This window comes from Dermacentor variabilis, chromosome 7 (assembly GCF_050947875.1).
Source record: "Dermacentor variabilis isolate Ectoservices chromosome 7, ASM5094787v1, whole genome shotgun sequence".
Classification (NCBI taxonomy): Eukaryota; Metazoa; Arthropoda; class Arachnida; order Ixodida; family Ixodidae; genus Dermacentor; species Dermacentor variabilis.
The window spans coordinates 55,993,759-56,009,373 of NC_134574.1; the positions used below are offsets into that span (position 1 = coordinate 55,993,759).

The window sequence follows — 15,615 nt, forward strand, 5'->3', positions numbered from 1 at the left end:
AAGACCACGACGACGATCGTCTTCTAACTGCGCCAGAGCAAACCGATTGTTGGATTCTACATAGGTATTGAACGGGCGTTAAACCTAGAGAAACACGGGATTGCGACGCGACTAGCCGCGATGTATAGCACTGTACATGTACGTACGTAAGTTTACAGCACAGACTTAATTCGGAGTGAAGGGACACGCCACGAGTGATTTGTATGTGGAGGTTAACTCATACGTGCATTAATTAGCGGCGGTGAAGGAAAAAAAAAGGGGGGGGCGGGAGCGGAGGGAGGCGGGATTGCTGAGACAGGTGCTCGAAAGCGTTTCCACGCATGTTTTGTCGGTGTACTCGATGAACTAAATGCCGCTTTAAAGAAATTGTGACGAAATGTTGGCATGTGCGTAGTGGCACAGTTTAAAATGTGTCGGAGAGTAAATCCGAAAAGAACCGAAGCATACCATGTGTAAAAAATGTGTGTAAACTACAGTTGCAAGCTTATGTTATGCAGCATTGACCGATGTCGAGATATTGTTCTCATGAACGTAGCATCCATCGCCTTTGCACGCATGTGCTGGCTTCGGCGCACTATCATCAAGGCATTGATCAAGGTTAATAAAACTGTACCCGCAAAGAGTGCGTCGCCCTGGTTTCGGTTTCGCTTCTCAACAGTTTGTAAATTGTGCTTTTTGTTGGCGATTCTATAGACAAGGGATGAAAACGAAAACTGGCAATTAAAATAAGCAACACGTAGAATATTTTAAACGAAAAACTGTTTCAACATTTCTTTATGTAACTCTAATTCTAAGGCTCTAAGCGCCACCTATTTCCGGTAGTCAAAATGTGCCATGGCGGCTTCCTGTCAATTGGATGTGAGCGTAGCATGGGAGCTTCAATGGTACATCTCAGCTTTTTTGGTTGTCCCCAGCTGTTCCTTATATTTCCTCGTAATAACTCTTTCTTGTACCCAATAGAATACTGAATATGAATCGTATAGAAGCTCAGAGGCTGCACCTGTCATTCACATAGACAGGTAAGGTAGCTGTTCGCGACCACTTTCAACTCATCTGGGACGTACATAATTTTTTTGTTATTTATGACTGCTTAGGCATAATTTTTCACGCCGCCTGAAGTTCTCGCTAAAAGTACGCTTTAAATGCACTGCACGCCTTAAATTGACACCCATCTGTAACGTGTTTGAGCCGTTATTTATAGCCCATATTTTGCGGACTACGATTTTAACCTCATGCGCACTACCGCCCGTTTGTTCTGTTGCGCTCGCGATATCAATGTTTTTAGATCCAGAAGGCTGCTTCCGCATGAAAAAGAGACTCGCCGTGTTAGATTGTACACATGGAAAGCGAACGCTGTGACACATTCTTTAAATTGGCCGACTTTGCAAGCGGTGGCATCATTGCCGTCGTCGAAGTGTATATACAGGCACACTATAATAGAGACATACGTATTTACAGTGCCAAATGAACAATTTGGTGTTTCGTCCCTTGGCGCTCTCCTGCTCGGCCTGACAGGCAGGTGTCACGCAGTGCGTTGCACTGAAAGCGCATGAGCATACCGCGAAATCTACGCGAGCGTTTTTATAGACAAATGCTCGAAGATTTCTATCACCAGCTGCCACTTGAAAGTGCGTTTAGCTAGCAGGCCAGCAGTGTAGTGTCTGCGCTTTCAAGCATACACTTGATCATACGAAGATAATGAGACAAAGTGTAAACACATGAATGACAGATTCACTATTTCTTGACACTCGTAAATCCTCAAACCTCCCAATTGTTCGTTAGTGCGTGAAAAAGTGGAATTTTGTGATGTTTAAAAGCAGACATTGGTTCATCCAAACGTGGCTTTGCCTAGGCCGTCGCATTGTATGAATGAATTATCAAATGCATGGGCATTGGAGCAATGAGGTGATGTAGCTGAAAAATGCACCTTTGTTCTCTTTTCACTTTGCCTCATGGTATTCTGTCTCAAGTTTAGCCATTGTCAAAGCAGCAATTTCGACTGGCACAGCAACACTCATCTGAATGGCATCTGTCAATGTCGTAAGTTGTCATTGCTCCTTTCAGCACATATGTTACATGGTCTTTGACATCTTCAGTACGACCTAAATGTGTTTCACAGCTGTGATTGCCGCAGTGCATATAGAAGCAACGAAGTGATCCCAAATACTTTTGCAGAATAACTGAAATGTGGGCAAGTTCATTCGGATTCATGATTATGGCAGATTTGAACCCAACACTGTGTAACACTACTACACAGACTGGCGTTTCGGGTAGTTGAGACAAGAGTCTTATTAAAACCTCGTTGAGATTTGACAAACTGTTAGCTAGGTGGGATAAAGTAATTGTGATTCAGAATGGTAGCCTCAACATTGAGCACAAGGCAAGAGGTGAGTTTTTTATTGTGATCATTTTCTACAAGCATGCACATTAGCGTTGCAGTAGTACAAGCATCTTTGTAGCACATCCTTCCCTGTATAAAAAGGGTCATGTTGCTTACTGCTTAGCTGGTGTTATGCATTGTCCACTTCTATGGTGTTGATGCCCAGGATCTCTACAAAACGGAACCTCTTCGGTACAGTCGTGTGGCTGCTTGTGTTCGTCTCCCCTAGCCAGAGGCATGAAGGGGGGTTCACGGTCACTGACCAAGTCTGATGTATAACCCGACGTTTTGGAACTACACACGGGTTCCTTGTTCACTGAGTAGGACAGGAAATCGTCGTCACTTATGTAGCCAGCATGTGACGTAATGAACATGTGTAAATCGCAGGCATAGTCCCTGGTGTCCGGTTCATCGTAGCTGGCGTCAATTGAACGATTAGCAATTCTAGCAGCCGCCAGGATGACATGTTCTTTTCTTTGGCAACAACAGTGGCATTGTCCCAGTCAATCTTGTGACTATGTTCCTGCGCATGCTCGGCAAATAATAGTCGTGTGACTATTATTTCTTAGATCACGTTTTTTTTTCGTTTTCATGCCTGACCAGCTGAACTTTCATCGAACCCTTGATTATGCAGCCAGAGGCAGTGGCACTCGTTGTGTCCTGTTTGAGATGAATGGTCTTTTTGTCCGTGTCTATCCACTATCACCTGGGCTTATCTGCTGGCTGCTGAAGTGTGCCTGCATTTTCCAGGTCAACTACTCGGACATTAATGTCTGGATACAAATTGGGTAGATCTTGTATGCCATGCCCAACATCAGAGTAAGTTTTCTGTTTCTGCTTGCACTTTTGCTCATGCACTTTCATTTTCCTCGGGTCCGGGAGTTGTGGAAAGAAGCTGTTTGCAGTAGCTAGAAGTGTAGTCCTAAGCCTTTGGCTCGTAAGCATTTGCACTAGCGAGGAGCTATTTTTCAGAAGGCTCAGTCTATAATCGTGTGTCTTGTAGGCATCACCTGACGTCTCAAGGGAGTTCTTGGATAAGTTTATGGTGGCTTCAGTGAGATCATTGCGCTGTTGGTAGCGTGGACTGCACGCCATTTGTTGGAATTCTTATGAATTCTGCAAACAGCGAGCTGCGCCCTTTTGGAAGCTACAGTTTGTTGCGGTTCACGACCACTACACTATTGCACGCCTTGTGAAAACAAAGAGGCATTGAGTCACAACCACAGGTCCTGTCAAACTAGCCAGTACTAGCTCAGGATACCCTTACTAGTATTTTGTGACGATGAGCCACCACACCCCTCCAATAGAAAATATGTCCATAGTGAACTTCTGTAACAGCTTTTCTCGGAATCCCAATTGCAGGAGTGTCACCCTTCTCTTAGCCCTGTGGTGTTAGCATGTACGACATGACTTGAAGACATTTGCTGTTTGTATGTATTTATGATGCAGCACTTTGTCATCTTGATAGGCATTTTTTGATTTCAAAGTGGCCTTCAAGTGAGAAGTGCTGGGTGGGTAAGCTCCTGTAGCTTCTTGGGCGCGATGGTTTTATTGCCAAAATATCAACATGTCTTGGACTACATTGTCCTTGTAAAGCCAGAATTCTTTCAGAGTTTGCAACACCTTGTCCAGCTCTTTCGAGGGAAAATGCAAAGTTGGCAGCAGCATTAATCTAGCACTTGTTCTTTCTTCAATTGTTGTAAAGAAGGTGGGGAGAGGCAGCATGCATAGCCTTCAATCTTGGTAGGCCCTTGTGGTGCCTGTTATTCTCCTTCACATGAGAACTTCACAGTGCATCAGCTGCGGGAAAGTCTTTGCCTAAGATGTACATTATGCCTCATAATGCATCCATCATGTGCTCATTTTATAGATTGGGAAACAGATTGTTGCCCCATTTATAGAATTTATCTCGAGCTTGCAAGAAAGAAAGCACTTCTTTCTATATCTGGGCATAGCCAGGCATTCTGTCTCTGCAAAATATCTTGAGGCGTATCTAGTAACATGTTGCCCATCGTCTTGCTTTTGGCTGAGCACTGCAACTAGACCACAGCACAAAGCATCAGCTGTGATTAGCAGCTGGTCTCTCATTTTGAGGAGCACCAGCCAAGCACTGGATCTGAAGAAAGTATTTCTTTCCATTTTGAGAATTCTGGAACCTGTGTGGGTTCCAGACAAACCATGCTTTGACCCTATCGACCATATCGCGTGATTCTCTCGCTATATCCCTGGACAATATTAATCCCTTGTGGGAGCTCCTTAGGCTTATCGTTCGAGAGGAGCTTCAAAAGCTTCAGGTGGCTCCAGCATCGGTACAGCGACCTGCTCTGTCTGAGGTCGCCCGGGAGGAAATCAGCCAGGCAGTCCAAGTCCCAGAGCGAAGCGAGACACCACAGCACAAGGTACGGCAGCCACAACCTCGCATGTCGTATACAGAAGCTGCACGAAGTTCGTTGTCCCCGATTTTTCGCGATGTGAGCGACGTCCTGGACCTTCTTGGTGTGCGCGCCGTTGAACAAGACACTCGCCTCGTTGCACGCCATTCATGGCTGAAACACACCCACCCCATCAGCTGCGGGAAAGTCTTTGCCTAAGATGTACATTATGCCTCATAATGCATCCATCATGTGCTCATTTTATAGATTGGGAAACAGATTGTTGCCCCATTTATAGAATTTATCTCGAGCTTGCAAGAAAGAAAGCACTTCTTTCTATATCTGGGCATAGCCAGGCATTCTGTCTCTGCAAAATATCTTGAGGCGTATCTAGTAACATGTTGCCCATCGTCTTGCTTTTGGCTGAGCACTGCAACTAGACCACAGCACAAAGCATCAGCTGTGATTAGCAGCTGGTCTCTCATTTTGAGGAGCACCAGCCAAGCACTGGATCTGAAGAAAGTATTTCTTTCCATTTTGAGAATTCTGGAACCTGTGTGGGTTCCAGACAAACCATGCTTTGAAAACAGCATGCTGGACAATGGGTGTAGTGTTTGCATGTTAGGAGCGAATAAACCTAGATAGGTGGTCATGCCCATTAGCAGCAGTATTTCTGGAGGATGGTCTTGGCATGTCTGTGACAGCTTTGAGCTTGTTTTCGTTCATGTGCCCCAAGTAGGATGTTATTGTGATGCCAAACTTACATTTCTCTTTGTGGATGGCAGCTCTTGCACAGTGGGTGCCCTCAAATGTACTGCAGAGTTCGTTGTGTTCATGTTTAGTTGAGCACCAACTGATAACCTCTACCATATGACAAGCAACACATATAAGTTCTGGATGAATATCATTCATATACCATTGTGTTTGATCTGGGGCACACCAGATACCAAATCGCATGAGCAGTTAAAGCGAAACCAACGGAACGGTGCTGTAAAGGTGGTCAAGAACTTTCTGTAATTTTGAGGGATTTGCCAAAACCCTAATTTGGGCATCAATTTTTCATACACCAAGCTGTGACTTGTAGTATCTGAAGGGTATGGTCTACTGCAGGAATTGGCTCATAGGGCTTGCTTGTTCAGTTTTTGTGTAATCCATAAAAGTGTGGAGTGCTCCTGATGGCTTCGTCGCCATAAGCATGCACCAGGGAGTTGGCTCTGTCATAGCTGTCGTAAAACCAGTCTTAAACCTGGAGAAGTTTGGCTTTCGTCTTCTATAAAAGCAGCCATACAAAACAGTGAAATATTAGTGCACAGGACACAGGCTCCAGTTTCAACATTGTCATGCAAGCTGCGCAAAGTATTTGAGGATGCGGCTTTGAATCTCCACAACCATTAACATTCTCAATCTGTCTAAGCACTCGACTTCAGCTTCACAATCACCTCTGTGACCTATTTAGCAAATTTATTTGGAAATAGCAGCATTCTGCCTGATGCACGAGATGGAACTTTATGTTGTGCTAGTCGCCTTACACACTGACCACACTAACTTGGAGATCACCACCTTCTCGAAATGTCACGAACCACATTGTTTTCAGGGTGAGACAAGCAATCGTGTCTAATTATCATCTGTGACAAAAAATAACTGATGCCTGTGGCAAGGTGCCATTCAAGTGGTTGAGTTCCTCCAGGAGGTAGGGGGTGATACGAGTGAGAACCCTCAAAAGCCAATTATGGCCTTAGCCAAGCAGCCCCAGGTGACATAGTAAAGCTTTTTGGGCACAATGTCATTAGGCACCACCCTATATAATTTATTTGCTTCCACAACATCTGCATGGCTCGCGAGTGTCCGGTGGTAAATTTCTGAAGCCACATCAACCTCGATGTAGTATCCCTAGTTCCAAATACTTCAATCTGCATGCCACTATGTATGGTGGGGGTTACTGGGAAGGAGAATAACGAACAGCTACACATAGATAAAAACTCCCTAAACGCTGTTATTGTAGAAGGACTGCCCAACATCAACACACGCTATATGATACAAGAATGTTGCTGCTATCAAAGATGAATTCAGTCAGTAATTGAGGATGAAGATAGTTTTACTCAATAGCCTTATAAAAATGGTAAAAGAAAGCTAATAAATTTGTAACATGTTTTGAATCTTGTCTGAAAAAAAAATCATTAGTATGTCTTCAAATATCTCGCGCAGCCGGTAATCCTGTTCTACTTCTTCATGACCTTCAGGTACGCTAGAGAAGTCTTTCTCATCATTGGGCTAAAAAATGTAGTTGAACAAAAGGAGTAGACCTAGGTGGCTGACAGGATGGCTCTTCTTTAAGTGCTGTGCGTAGAATAAAAAAACATGCAAACATCTTCAACACTGTAATGGGCACTAACTGTTAGGGATGAAACATGAAAAACCCTAAGGAAAACATTTAGGTTTGGTGGATATGTAGAAAATACACAGAGACTAAAGACAGTGAAGGACAACGAAAAATGTTTGTGTAAGCTTCTTCACCAATGCGTTTGTTGCTTGTAGACAACACCAGGCAGAACTCGGAAAGCGACCTTCACCCCAAGTCGACGTCAATTCTGCGTGCAATTTGTGCATATTGACACAAAGGTGTGGGGCTCCTGCACTGCAGAACAGCGCGCGCAAAGGTCGGCGTCACGAAAGATAATAAAGTGCGTAAGCTGCAAGCTCTTGTTCTGCCCCACCATTAAAGAGAAGCATACATTTCGCAAGACTCTGTCTCCAATCTACGTTACATTTTTCGGCGGAGGTGTGAGGTACTTGCTACCACTCGCAGATCGAACGCCGTCTACAAGCCCAGTACGAAGTCCGGTCAAGCTGACTCCCGTGCAGGTACGGAAAGCTGTCGACTTCAAGGACTGCCACCTGAGCACGAGCCTCTACGCAATCAAGTCAGAAGGATGAATACATTGGTTCCACCTTCTTCATCGACCGCCCCGACCGAGGTCGTCCTCAACCAGCCACGAATCCCCACGTCCTTCCATGGGGACACCTTTGAGGATGTAGAGGACTGGCTCGATCACTTTGAGCGTGTCGCAGAATTCAACGTCTGGACTACAGAGCGCAAACTACGCAACACCTACTTTGCCCTCGAGGACTATGCATGGACCTGGTTTGAGAACCGTGAGGCAGGGCCCTATCGACATGGGACGAATTCCGACGGCAGCTGATCAGCACATACGCCAGCTTCGATCGCAAGGAGCGAGCTGAATCTGCAATGCAGGCGAGAGTACAGAGGCCGAACGAAAGCGTCGCAATGTTTCTCAAAGGTATGTGCCGACTTTTCCGACACGCAGATCCGTCCATGCCAGAAGAAAAGAAGCTAAGGAATTTGATACGCAGTGTCGAGCAAGAGTTATTCGGTGCCCTAATACGCAACCCACCAAATAGTGTTGCAGAGTTTCTCGCGGAAGCCGTATCGATGGAAAAGGCACTGCAGCAGCGAACAAGGCAGAACCGCGACGTGTCGACCCTATCGCGTGATTCTCTCGCTATATCCCTGGACAATATTAATCCCTTGTGGGAGCTCCTTAGGCTTATCGTTCGAGAGGAGCTTCAAAAGCTTCAGGTGGCTCCAGCATCGGTACAGCGACCTGCTCTGTCTGAGGTCGCCCGGGAGGAAATCAGCCAGGCAGTCCAAGTCCCAGAGCGAAGCGAGACACCACAGCACAAGGTACGGCAGCCACAACCTCGCATGTCGTATACAGAAGCTGCACGAAGTTCGTTGTCCCCGATTTTTCGCGATGTGAGCGACGTCCTGGACCTTCTTGGTGTGCGCGCCGTTGAACAAGACACTCGCCTCGTTGCACGCCATTCATGGCTGAAACACACCCACCCCACAAGAGCGACGTATGGCGCTCCGCAGACCGGAGGCCCTTGTGTTTTCATTGCGGTGAAGCCGATCACCTCTACAGGGCGTGTCCCTACCAATGAGCTGGGCTCCGTGAATTTTCACTGAATGCGCCGTGCCCGTGCAATGGTGAATGCGCCCTGGAGATTGACGCATACCTCGTTTGCTTTGCCCCACGATTCCGTGAACCCCGGTCACCGTCACCCGCCCGAAACAGGTCTTCCAGCCCCCTATTCAAGCTGAGAGCAACGAGATGTCGCTCACTCAGCCCAGCCTCCCGGGAAAACCGAGTCCAACGACCTGCGGAGGAAGAGGTCGCTGATGTTGTGAACGCTGAAGACCCTCCACTGCAAGGACCGCGATATGACGTAATTGAGACGCAAAGAAAGCAGTGTAGTTCCGTACCAGTTACCACAGATGACCACGAGGTCATGGCGTTAATCGAAACGGGTGCGGACACGTCTGTTATGAGCCAGAATCTCGCGCGTATACTGAACAAAGTTTCGACGCAATGGACCGAAACTCAGATTCGTACTGCAGGAGGTCATCTCATAACTCCAATGGGCCGGTGCACGGCACGAGTCAACATTCGGGGCTTCACGTACATCGGCGACTTCGTCAATCTTCCTGAATGTTCAAAGGACCTTATACTCGGCATGGATTTCCTTCAGGCGAACGGTCCATCATCGACCTGCAAGAGTCTAGAGTCAGCTTCACTACTACGCAAGCCATAGCGAACAGTAATGACAACGACCGTGACATCGCGCTTCGCGTAACTGACGATCACATCACGTTGCGACCCAAGAGCAGCATGCTTACCCTTGTCCAATGCGACATGGAGGACGCCGCCGAAGGAATTGCTGAGGCAAACATGCCCCTGCTTCTTGAGCGCCACATTTGTATAGCCAGAGGGCTTCTTCAGGTGCAAAACAAATGTTCAGTCGTTTTGCTAACAAACTTTAGCAACGATTATCGGCATGTACCGCGAGGAACAACATGGCCAAACTGAGCTCATTTCTTCACGAAATCACTAACGTTACTGACATTGCCACATTGGAAACCGCATCGTCTCAGCAGTCTGGGTTCCCCAGCCTAAAAGAACGGATTCACGTTAACGCCGCTCTGCCAGACCATCACAAAGACCGTCTACTGAGTCTCGCGAATGAATTTGTGGACTGTTTTTCAACGTCATCCAAAGTGCGGCGCAAGTGTATCACAAAACACCGCATTATTACGGACGAGTCTGGATGTCCTGTCCGTCAGCATCCTTACAGAGATGCTCCAAGACGACGTGATCCAGCCATCCACCAGCCCGTGGGCCTCCCCTGTAGTGTTAGAAAGAAAGACAACACACTATGCTTCTGTGAAGATTACAGAAAGTTGAACCGTGTCACCAAGCGTGATGTTTATTCATTGCCACGCATCGACGACGCATCGGATCGTCTACAACATGCCAAGTTTCTTTCTTTGTTGGATCTTAAATCAGGATATTGGCTAATCGAAGTTGATAAACAGGATCGTGAAAAAACAGCATTTGTGACACCTGATAGGCTGTATGAGTTCAAAATTCTCCCCTTCGGTCTCTGTTCCGCACCTGCCACCTTTCAGCGGACGATGGATACCGTGCTTGCTGAACTCAAATGGCAAAACTGCGTCGTATACTTAAACAATGTCGTTGTGTTCTCGAGCACGTTTGACGAACATCTCGCATAACTCGAGGGTGTCCTGCGATCCATACTGCCAGCCTCACCATCAAGCCTGAAAAACGCTACTTCGGGTTCCAAGAGCTCAAATTTTTTGGCCATGTCGTTGGTCCTCAAGGCGTCCGACCAGACCCCGACAAGTTAGCTGCCGTCGCTGAGTTTTCACCACTCACAGACAAGAAGGCTGTCCAACGCTTCCTTAGTTTGTGCGCATATTATGGGCGCTTCCAAGGGCTTCTCGAGAATTGCTGAGCCTCTAACAGGGCTTACATGCGATGATGCGCCTTTCATTTGGGCGGACGAGCAGCAGCAATCGTTCAATGAAATGCGCAAGCGTTTGCAAGAGGCCCCGATACTTGCTCATTTCAACGAAGACGCTGACACTGAAATCCATACTGATGCCAGCAATGAGAGTCTCGGTGCTTGTGCAGTGGCAAGCTGGTGCGGAACGACCCGTTGCTTATGCAAGCCGCAGTCTCACCAAGTCTGAGAAAAACTACTCAACCACTGAAAAAGAATGCTTAACGGTTGTGTGGGCAATTGGTAAATTCCGACCCTACTTGTACGGTAGACCCTTTAACGCTGTGAGCGATCAACCACGCCCTGTGCTGGCTTGCCAACCTCAAGGATCCTTCAGGCAAACTAGCCCATTGGAGCCCTCACTTACAAGAGTATGATATTACAGTTGTCTACCGATCTGGCAGGAAGCACAGTGACGCCGACTGTTTGTCACGTGCACCACTCCCTACGACTTCATTGGACCCTGACCATGACTTGCCATTTGTCGCCGTTATCGACGCCATAAAGATGGTTGAGCACCAGCACGCTGACGCTGAGCTGCTGCCGTGGATCAAACACCTCCAAGGAGTTGAAGGTGTTTTACCCTGCTTGCTCATGTGCGGCTTATCATCATACTACTTGCACAACAACGTCCTTTACAGGAAAAACTGCGGAAGCGGCCCCAATACGTACCTCCTTGTCGTGCCGTCGGCGCTACGCCACAACATTTTGCGAGCCTGCCATCATGAGCCATGTGCGGGACACCTGGGATTCGCCAAGACTTTAGGCAAGGATACGACAGAAATATTACTGGCCCCGGCCATATTCTTCTGTGCAACGGTACATGAAGACCTGCCATGATTGTCAGTGTCGCAAGAAAGCACCAGTTAAACCGACTGGCTTTCTCCATCCTGTGGACCTTCCTCAAGCACCGTTCCAACAAATAGGAATGGATCTACTTGGGCCATTCCCAGTGACCTCTTCGCGCAACAGATGGATAGTCGTCGCTACCGACTACTTAACCCGGTACGCCGAAACCGAAGCTATTTCTCAAGTAAATTTATATGAAGTGGCCAAGTTCTTTGTACGCCGCATCGTCCTACGACATGGTGCACCGTCTGTTCTCATCACTGACCGCGTTACAGCATTTACAGCGGAACTTATGCAGGATGTTCTCCAGCTGACGCATAGCTCTCACCGCAAGAACACTGCATATCACCCTCAAACCAATGGATTAATGGAACGTCTGAACAGAACACTGGCTGATATGCTCTCCACGTATGTCGACGTAGAGCACAAGACGTGGGACGCGATCTTACCCTATGTGACTTTCGGGTATAACGCTGCTGTACAGGAGACTACATAGCTTACGCTGTTCGAACTTGTGTGGGCGCCACGTCAGGTCAACACTTGACGCCATGCTACCTATGGCTGATAATAGCCCGACCAGCGAACACGTAGAAGAGTTCGTACAAAGAGCCGAAGAGGCACGCCAGCTTGCTCGGCATCGTATCCGGAGCCAACAGCATACCGCCACCCTTCGATACAACCAGGGTCGTTGCGACATCCATTACAATACCGGCGGCTGCGTGTGGGTCTGGACGCCCGTCCGCCACCATGGACTCTCAGAAAAGTTGATCCGCTAGTATTTTGGTCCCTACAAGGTTACACGCCGCCTCAGTGACGTGACCTACGAAGTGATCCCCTGCAGTTCTGAGCCAAGTTCACTACGTCGTCGTCCTCCCGCTGAAGTTGTTCGTGTAGTGCGCATGAAACCCTACTATACGCATACCTGAATGCTGAGATGCACCTGAGGAGCTCCATTTCTTATGTAGCTGAAAGAGCTTTTTGAACCGAGACGGTCGCTCTTCTCATGGGAGGCAATTGACACAAAGATGTGGGGCTCCCGCATCGCAGGACGGCGCACGCAAAGGTCGGTGCCACTAAAGACGATGAAGTGCGTAAGCTGCACGCTCTTGTTCTGGCCCGCCATTAAAGAGAAGCGTATATCTTGCAAGACTCTTGTCTCCAATCTACGTTACAATGTAATCGTTGTCGGGTGTAAAATTAAGCTTCATATTGCATGTTTTACACATTACTCATCTAATGCCTTGGCAGCGAAGGTTTTTCCTCTGCCTTTCTTGTAAAAAAATTTTGGAAAGTGCCCACGTGCATCTACTTTTATTTTTTTTTTGTGCATGGCACATGTGCTGTTGGCCTGGAACTGATTCACAATGGTATTAACAGCCATAGCGTTCAGGGCCCCGTGTCGCTGAAAATCCAGCAGTGGTGTTGGCGACCTTTTCCATATGAGAAAATTTATCCCGAACCATGCATCCTGATTCGTGCAGGCCCTCCACGTGGCATATAGGCGTTACTGAACTAATTAAAATTCTCAAAGAATAATGTGTCAAAATTTCATAAAGTATGGCTTGCACACAACTTTGAGACATGATAGCGTTGGATTGTAATTTGAATATGCGAGAAAACATCATTCTGTTGCGCGGAAACTCAAACACAAACCCCTTTTCCAGCTGCCATTTCAGGTATGTCTTAGGAGTGCCATGCCCCAGAAAGCTCGCCTTCGCGCATAGCGTTTGCCACCAGCATTTCAAGGGAAACATTACAGAAGCATAAGCTGCAGTTGCCCGGAAGCGTGAGAAGCAGCCAGGGATCTTTTAATGCTATCGTGTTCCACTCTTAAAGGCGCAGCTTAAGTGTCCTCCAACCTTTTTTTTTTCGCTGTTTGGGGACTGCCTTCTTGAAGGTGTTGCTTCGTTTCCTTTCTGCTGTAGGGTGAATGCAATATCTGCTTTGAACAACAGCAAAGCCACGTTTTGATTGCACTTGATGCTGGCCGCACTAGCGCGGCATCTCTCCTATCCAACAGTTCACTATGATGTTATCACTGAAATAGAATACACAGGACACCTTCGTGTACCACTTCATCTACCTCGAAGTAATATGCCATAGCTCTATGATCATATCCTTAACATCCACTACTTTCTTGGATTCATTTCAGATAGCTGGAATGTACAGACTAAAAAAGCTCGGAAGCGCTTGCACTCTTTGGAGAATTTTGTATGAGCATTTTCAGGCTGTTCTGGTGACAATAAAAAATACTGGCTCTCCTGTAATCGAGAATAGATGTAAGCATGAAATGGCTGCCGACAAAGCAGATTGATTGTAGATGTTACTAGCCACAATCTTAAAATGGGTGTAGCGCACATTCGCAATGGCACACCCCACCCCCCCGCATCACGCAACTGTACACTGGTCCATATGGAAGCAAGTTCCCTGTCAAAGACAGAACCCCATTGCAAGTCTCGTCTCGGTCCACCATATGCGCCGTGGACCTCGCGGACTGCTGGCATTGAAAAGAGCACAAGCAACTGTGTCTCAGTGCCAAAAAATGACTAGTGTACAGTGCCTTGTATCTGCCTCTGAACGTTGCTATTAGAAGTGACAAATAAAACTTCAGCATACTAGAAGTTACAGCTTGAGTGATATTGTGAGCAAATATTTAGAACTCAAAAGCAATATTTTTTTAACATGTTTGGGAAGTAACTAGCATATGTATTGCAGTCTTGACTGTTTGCCCGGATGAGCTGGTTTGAGTGCCAGGATAATGGCTCTGGCTTTTGGTTCATTGAAGGTGGCTGACAACAGGAGCTAAAAGCATTTCATGCTTAAAATGTCTGCAGCAGCGGCACTGTTCGGTTAGTCAAGGACCTCATTTCATGGCCCTCATTCTGACACCTTCGAACACTGTTTCTGCCTTTGTAACGCTTCCTAGAATTTGTCCTTCAAATTCTTATGTGAAAGAACCATGCATCAACTTTGCATATTTCTCAAACTGTACGAGCAGAATTGCTGCTGATTTCATAAATACAACCTGTAAATCAATACAGCAGAATTGTTAGTTGAAATATGTAATCCAAATCAAGGAGCCATTCTCAAGACGATGTTCCCGCTGGCACTAAAGCGTGTCATTCCTGGCGTTGGTGAAATCTTTATTCTACATTATAAAGCATGAAACGTTCGCACATGCTCTTATTTCCTTGTTTTTTGGGCTTTGCTGTTTCAAGGAGCTTTGCCCTTTGAGTGGCAGCACCCTGATTGACATAACTTCTGACTCACGTATTTAACATTTTTGCACGGATTGGTCAAGGAGTAGCCAGATTTTGAGAAGTACATCTTTAGCAGAGTCTATAGGTGCTGGCTTTTGGTGTGGAGAGACAAGCAGCTTCATAGCTTCCCTCCTGTCTCTTGTCATTGTGTCAGCAAACTGAAATGAAAACTCTCGAAACAGTATATTTGTTAATGAGGAATCTTTGCAAGGCACATTGTGAAGCACATGCCGATGAATTGCTTCAACCTTTTACATTAAACAAATTATGCCATGTGCTGTCAAGAGGCAAATAAAGCTGTTTGCTTTAGAAATAAACAATAATCTCCACAGTTTGTGAAGTGATTGAGATATTGTTACCCAGTACCTTCAACAAAGATGTTATGGGAAACAGTGCAAGGAACTAGCATACTTACACTAATTGCATGTATTTGGCGGAGTTGTGTGGGAGACAAGATAGCCAACCAATTTTCCTTTAATGCATGTGAGCTTTGTCATCTTCATGGTGTAATGTAATCTTTTCAGGTAGCAGATAAAGAATGTGTGGCAACATGAAATGGCCTTTGATGACACAGGCGAGTAGTGGATGCCACACTTCAGTTCTAATTAAAGTTACATCAGCACAGAGCATGTATGCTACGACCAAGTTGGGTCCATACTTTGGATTACCGTGTACAGTGTCACTCTCTTCTGCATTGCAGAAGATGGAAGCCAGTGTTTCTTTGCTGCTATTTCAATTTAGTATATTTTCATGTTTTCATGCTCTGCAATATACAGCCAGAGGTTGCACGGTCTTGAAATGAAGACTACTTTTTGTGTTTTCAAGATAAAATTTTAGCTATAATAAACGGAATTTCCAAAAAACAAATTTT

The 15,615-nt window shown here is 46.4% G+C and overlaps 1 long non-coding RNA gene across 3 annotated transcripts; it reads left to right on the forward strand.

Annotated features, from left to right (window-relative positions):
* Positions 1-925: 925 nt before the first annotated feature.
* On the forward strand, positions 926-14,454 carry LOC142587456 (uncharacterized). Of its 3 annotated transcripts, XR_012829534.1 has the most exons (4): positions 926-1,019; positions 1,971-2,040; positions 3,131-3,199; positions 13,637-14,454. It is a non-coding gene; the product is annotated as an uncharacterized LOC142587456 (long non-coding RNA). The 3 variants fall into 3 exon arrangements; XR_012829532.1 differs by lacking the exon at positions 926-1,019 and having other exon boundaries at positions 1,316-2,387; XR_012829533.1 differs by lacking the exon at positions 926-1,019 and having other exon boundaries at positions 1,316-2,040.
* The last annotated feature ends 1,161 nt before the right edge of the window (positions 14,455-15,615 follow it).